General features: G+C 45.6%; 1 protein-coding gene across 2 annotated transcripts in view; it reads right to left on the bottom strand.

Annotated features, from left to right (window-relative positions):
• The window catches only part of KTN1 (kinectin 1), a 191,895-nt gene extending 187,129 nt beyond the window's left edge, over positions 1-4,766 (bottom strand). The window contains exon 1 of one of the 2 annotated variants that reach the window (XM_077122550.1): positions 4,657-4,766. The gene's annotated coding sequence lies outside the window, so the exon portion shown is untranslated. Of the gene's footprint in view, positions 1-4,336; positions 4,469-4,656 lie in introns of those variants that run through there. The other variant, XM_077122551.1, reaches the window with a different exon arrangement.
• Positions 4,767-6,000: the final 1,234 nt, after the last annotated feature.

Consider the following 6,000-nt stretch of genomic DNA (forward strand, 5'->3'; position numbering starts at 1 on the left):
ATATGAGTTTTTTCTTTATTTCTTTTCCTGGAGTGATACAAATATTCTAAAAAATGATCATGTTGATGACTACACGTAACTATGTGATGATATTGTGAGTCACTGATTGTACACCATGTATGGACTGTATGTGTGCGGATATTTGTCAATAAAAATATTTAAAACAAGAAAAAAAAATTCCAAGAGAATGCTTTAAGGGCATGACTTATGGAAGAAAGACACCTACTCAAAGAGACTGGTCCAAATCAAAAGACAGGTAAATAATTGTAGATTTAAATGTTTTAAGTTAAAATAAAACATTTAAGGTGCACATGTATTTTGAGTCCTTCCTTTTTCCAACTTTTTAAATTAATTAACCAACCAACGGACATAATCACATAAGACCGGCAAGACTTCAGGCACTCCTCCCACCAAAAGACTCTAAAAAGTTCCCTGCCACTCTACTTTCTCATGGTTACTAGGAGAGGAAAAGAGCAACTACAACACTTGAGTGCAAGAATAAGGTAAGCATCAAAGAAAGAACTCTCGGATAAGGATTTCACTCATTTGGTCCATCTTTACTGAGCCCCAGTCCATCTTTACTGAGCACCGGCTATGTGCCAGGCATGGCCCCAAACCCTTGAGATTCTCTCAATAAACAAAACAGACAAAAGAGTCATTCCCTCATAGAGATTATATTACAGTTTGTTGGTGGGGGAAGGGGAGACAGGAAGGGATAATAAACAATAAAACTGTATGTAAGAGCAAAGATTTAAAGCAGATAAGGGAGTCACAGGCATGGAACTATCTTAAGGAAAAAAAGGATCCAAGGAGGGACAACAGCAAGTTGAATGGCCCTAAGACAGCCAGTGGGGCGGAGGGGAAATAAGCAAACAGAACAGTAATAGCCAAAGTAAAAGAGGTCAAGGAGGGCAAGAGGGGGCTGTACCTGGACTCAGTAAGGCCATATATGCCATGGGTCTTCAGCTTTTACTCTGCATGATATCAGAAGTCATTGCAGAGTTTTGAGAACTGATATGATCTCGTGACAGTGTTGAAAAGACTGTAGGGAGACAGGGTAGGAGCAGGGAGACCAGTGAGGAAGCTAACTGCAGAAATTTAAGCAAATGGTCAAAATGGCTTGGACCAGACTGGTGCACAATGGAGACAGTAAGAAGCGATTGGTTACTAGACATATTTTCAAGATAAAAGAGAGCCAAGAATTCCAAGTGTGAAAGTGGTAAGTCAGGGATGACTCTAAAATTATTTGCCTGGGTACGGAATGGAGCTGCCATCACATGAGACATGTTATAATGCACCTTAGGCAGGCTTAAAGGGAATATGGAAATTTAGTTTAAGTTGACTACTGCATATCCAAGTGGAAATGCCAAACAAGTTGTCTGGAATGCAAGAGGGAAATCTGGGCTGGAGATATAAACATGGGAGTCATCAACATACAGGTATTTCAAACCATGAGACTGGATGAGATTGCCAGGGGAGTTATAAAAAGGAAGATGAACCAAGGCCTGAGAACTTCAACTTTAAGAGTAGAGGACATGATGCAAATGTTCTAAAAAATGATCGTGGTGATGAATACACAACTACGTGATATTGTGAGCCATTGAGAGAATGTACGTTAAAAATGTTTGTGTTTGTATGCTGTTTATCAATAAAAATAAATATATAAAAATAGGAGTAAAGGACAAATTATAATGAAAGAAAGAACAAAAACATCGTGGACAGAAACCCAAAAAGCAGAATGTGCTGGAAGGAGAGAAGTGCAACAATTAATTTGTTATACTTAGTGTACAATTCACTTTGTTGAAAAAAGATTTAAGTGATGGCTAAAGGTTCTTAATCATCCTTACTACCTATTACAGTTAAAGTGATATGAAAAACACTAAACCTTAATTTTTTAAAAAGAAGTTGAGCAGTTCTTATACATTTTATGGTTTATTTTTCTAGAGTTTTTACTAAAACTGTTTCTAGTGCTAACAGTGTATACTGCCTATTTTATCTTTTTAAAATAAAGCCTAATAAAAGCTTTCACAATTAAAAAAAAAAACAACCATTTATACTGCCACTTTTTTCAAAGCCTGAAAATACTTAATACCACTTAAACAGCTCAGCACACAAATGCTATAAATTGTCATTTCTTTCCTAGATGCTACATACAAACTCCTTAGTTCACAGCAATTAAGTTCTTTCCCCTATATGTTTAATTCTCTGCTTACAGGAATACCTTACGTACTTATCTAAATCAGTATTTTCTCTGTGATTTGTATCTCAATTACATTTTTACACCATGTTCACAAGAACTGAACGAAGCAATGAAACTACTTATGCTTAAGAGTGATCATCAACTGCCATTTTTATACAGAAACAGTTGCTTCTTGCCTCTACAAATACTCTGGATACAAAAACAGTACACAGAGCAAGCAATACATATGGTGTTATCCTCAAATATTTTAATGTTCTTCTAAAGCATGGTCTTTCTGTGTTTCCTTATTACCTATTAAGTCAGAGTCCTATGAAACCCAAGGCTTACCATTAAATTTATTAACAATCTTAAATGTTTACAAAGTCTTGAGATCTTTTAGATTAAAACTTCCTTTGTTATAAAGAAAACATAATAACTATGCAATTAAAAATACAATGCCTATATATTTAAAGTAAAATTCAAGATGACTTACCAACAGTAACAATCTTAACACAAGTCCTTCAGAAGTTAAATCTCAAGAAGGCCTTCAAAAAGGGGCCATCTTGGGATTTAGAAAAGCCATACTGTTTCATATTTAAAGTGTGGTTATCAAACTCGGTTATCTGATTTTCCCACCAAGACGAAAAAAAAGCTTGCAAACTAGGTGGTTGGGGCTGAGAGACTTTTAGAGAAAAACATTCCCTCAAGCAGAAGTGACTATTGATATTAAAGGAGGATATGGAACAAAAACCAAACTGGAAATAAAACTGTAAATCAACAGCTCTTCTTGATGTTGACCCTGGGTCATCAAGAAAAAGTTAAATAATACTCAATATTCTTTATTCAAAAAGTGTGTAACACATTTAAGAAAATTTTTCATTAGGCCTCGATATATTTTAAGTTTCAATTTGAGTCTCCGAAAGGTAAAATTCACTTAAACAGGACATCACAACTGTTAAGTCCATAACAGTATGACTGCTGACACTACAAAATCAGGAGGCGCATGTCTAACTCAACAATGTTACCGGCGGAGGGGGGGGGAGAGGGAACTTTTTTTTGGAACCTTCAAACAATATGCCCACCTATTTCGTTTTCAATCTCTAAAGAAAGAAGGAGGTGGGAGGGACACATCAGCATGTATTAGGCTGTTGTAAGGCATGTCAACCAAAAGCTAGGATCAACTCGAGAGTACTCCAATGTTGATCTCGGAGAGGTCACCTAGGCCATCCGCAATTACGTTAGCCAAACGGAGACACTGATGCAATCTGCCCGCCTGCTAGGTGAGACAAAAAGAACAAGTTCAACCTCGTTTTTGAGCAAAAACTCAAACACTGCGTCAAGTGCAAGGTTTTATCTTTCGCTGGCTGCGTACGTCTAAATTTCTCAAGGTTTTCCACAAACTATTTCACAAAACCCCAACTCCGAGCAGTTAACTTCAACCGCAGCTTTTCAAAGCACTGCTTATTCAAGTAGCTACCACCTCCGGCATCGGTCGAACGCACTGAAGAGTTTGGATTCCTCCTTTCTCCGAGAGGAAGGAATGGCCAGAATTAAAGAGCCGACGTTAACCGAATCAAGACGCAGCTGAGCTTGGCTAGGCGGCCGATCCCTGCGCCCGCGGCCGCCCGTCTCTGTTGCACTCCTGCTCCAAAGCCAACGTGCGGAACGGCACGGCTCCTCGAGGGGGTGCATTACCGTACGACTTTTCGAGCCTGCCGATATGATTTTCTGCTGTGAGCCCCAACGCCAAAAATCTCATTGTTGGAAACTGAAGTGGGGGGGGGGGCGCGAGTATCGCTAAGGAAGACACACCCCTCAGGGAGAGGAAGGAATAACTTCTCCCGTCTCCACTGCCGGCCAGATTTTTTTCGAAACTCTTCCAGCACGCTGCTTTCCCAACCCCAACCGCCCTCCGCCCGCCCTGGAGACGCGCCCGGCGGCGGGGAGGGCGCCTGGGAAGACGGCGAGCGCCGGAGAGCCGAGGCTCCCTAAGTATCCGGAGGCAGCGGCGGGGGCTGGAATTCCAGCATGGCGCAAGCGTGGCCCAGCTCCGGCCCAGGGACACCGCCGGAGACGCGCGCTGTCCGTCCCCCGGGCGAGGGGGCGATAATCCGCCTTCCCTCCCGCGGGCTCTCAGGACCTGCTAAAAATAGGCACCTCGGTCACCCCAGGGTCCTCTCCCGGCCGATCTCGCCCTCAGGAGACGTCCCCAGAGGAGTCCCCGGCCACGCTGCGAGACGCCGCGGCAAAGGCGGGGTCGGGCCCTAAGCGGCCCTACGAGGCCGAGGCGCCCCGCGAAGCGCCCCCGTCGCCGCGTCCCGCCCGGGAGAAGGGGCCCGGCGGCCGCGGGGCGCCCGAGGCCTAACGGGCGGGCGGAGTCGCGCCCCGCGGCCGCGCCCCCCCCCCCCCCCCCCGCCCGGCGCGGCCCTCGGACCCCCGGCGGGCGCCTAGGCCCGGCGCGGCCTGCTCGCCCTCACCCTGCGCAGCCGGACGAGGAGACGGCGAAGAGGCGGCGGCCGACTCCCGCGCTGCAGCCCGGCCCGCCCGCTCCGAAGCGCCGCCGCCGCCGCAGTCGCTCAGGTGCCGTCGCGCCGCCCGGCAGGAAACGGGCGGCTGCGGGGCGGGGCGGGCCCGGCACGTCCCGGCGTCTGGGCCGGCGGTGCCCGGAGACCGGCCCCTTAAAGGAACAGGCGCCCGCAATCCCGGCCCCGCGCGCCCCGCCGCTCCCCAGCGTGCGAGTCGCTAGACGTTCCGGGGCTTCCTCCCGAGCTGGACACCCGGAGAGATCTCGGAGGTTTGGGGCTCAGCTTTACCCCCTTCATGCAGAAGCCTTACTCGCTCGCTCTCTCTCCTGACCGGGCGCCACCTGGCCGCGCACACTGGATGACTATTGTTGTACCTTAAGTACTAAATTTCACCTTCCCGGCTTCCACCCCAGAAAGCACGGGAAAACGGAACACTCTCCTCCTTCCCGTGTCTTCGGAGTTTTCGCTCACTGAGTCCTCCTGTTGGCAACCCTATTTACAAACGCTTAGAGAGAAATGAGAAACAGACCCGAATAAATTGTGAGCACATCTTAAGAAGCTGTTGTGTCTGCCAGCTGGTGGCCATTCAGTAAGCTAGAGCAAAGAACCAAAAACTGCAGCAGGAAAGAGAAGTCGACAAGAGTCATTACTTATTAGTTTGTTCTTTGCGAAAAAGAGAGCAAGGACTCTTCCTGGTCCACCGGCAAATGAGATGTGTTAAACGTCATTACTTAAGGCTTATCGATGTCTCACAAAAGACCAGGCACTGCCCAGAACAGATTCAAAACCCTCCAAGCTCTCCTCAAAACGATTCAAACTCTTCTAAAGTATTATATTAATTAGGACTCGCCACCATCTCCTCCTACACCCGGAAAAGAAGAAACAGGAGCAACCTTAGAGGAAAAACAAAATAGTTTCTACACTTACAGAGAATTCCCTTTATAGAGACCGGCTATTCTAATTATTTCTCTCTTAGCCTTCTAGAAAACCTCTAAAATACAAGCAAAAAATGAACAGTAAGTGGTACCTGAGGCGTTGAGAATTCTGCCAATCTTCAGCTACTGTGTTCTCCAAAGATGCATTCTATCCTATTTTAACTCTAGACGTGTCCTCTTTTTCCTTTCTCAGTAGGATTACTCAACCCCTCAGTGGCTCCAATGCCCTCAAAGCAATCTGCTTTTAAACTGCCAGCTTCTTCCTGAGCCTGAGCTAGAGGATCAAGCTTTGTTGAAGAGTGAAGCCATTAGTGTCTTAATACGAAAGCAAAAGATATTATTTCTATAATGGAGCTTAAGG

Source organism: Tamandua tetradactyla, chromosome 12 (assembly GCF_023851605.1).
Source record: "Tamandua tetradactyla isolate mTamTet1 chromosome 12, mTamTet1.pri, whole genome shotgun sequence".
Lineage (NCBI taxonomy): Eukaryota > Metazoa > Chordata > Mammalia > Pilosa > Myrmecophagidae > Tamandua > Tamandua tetradactyla.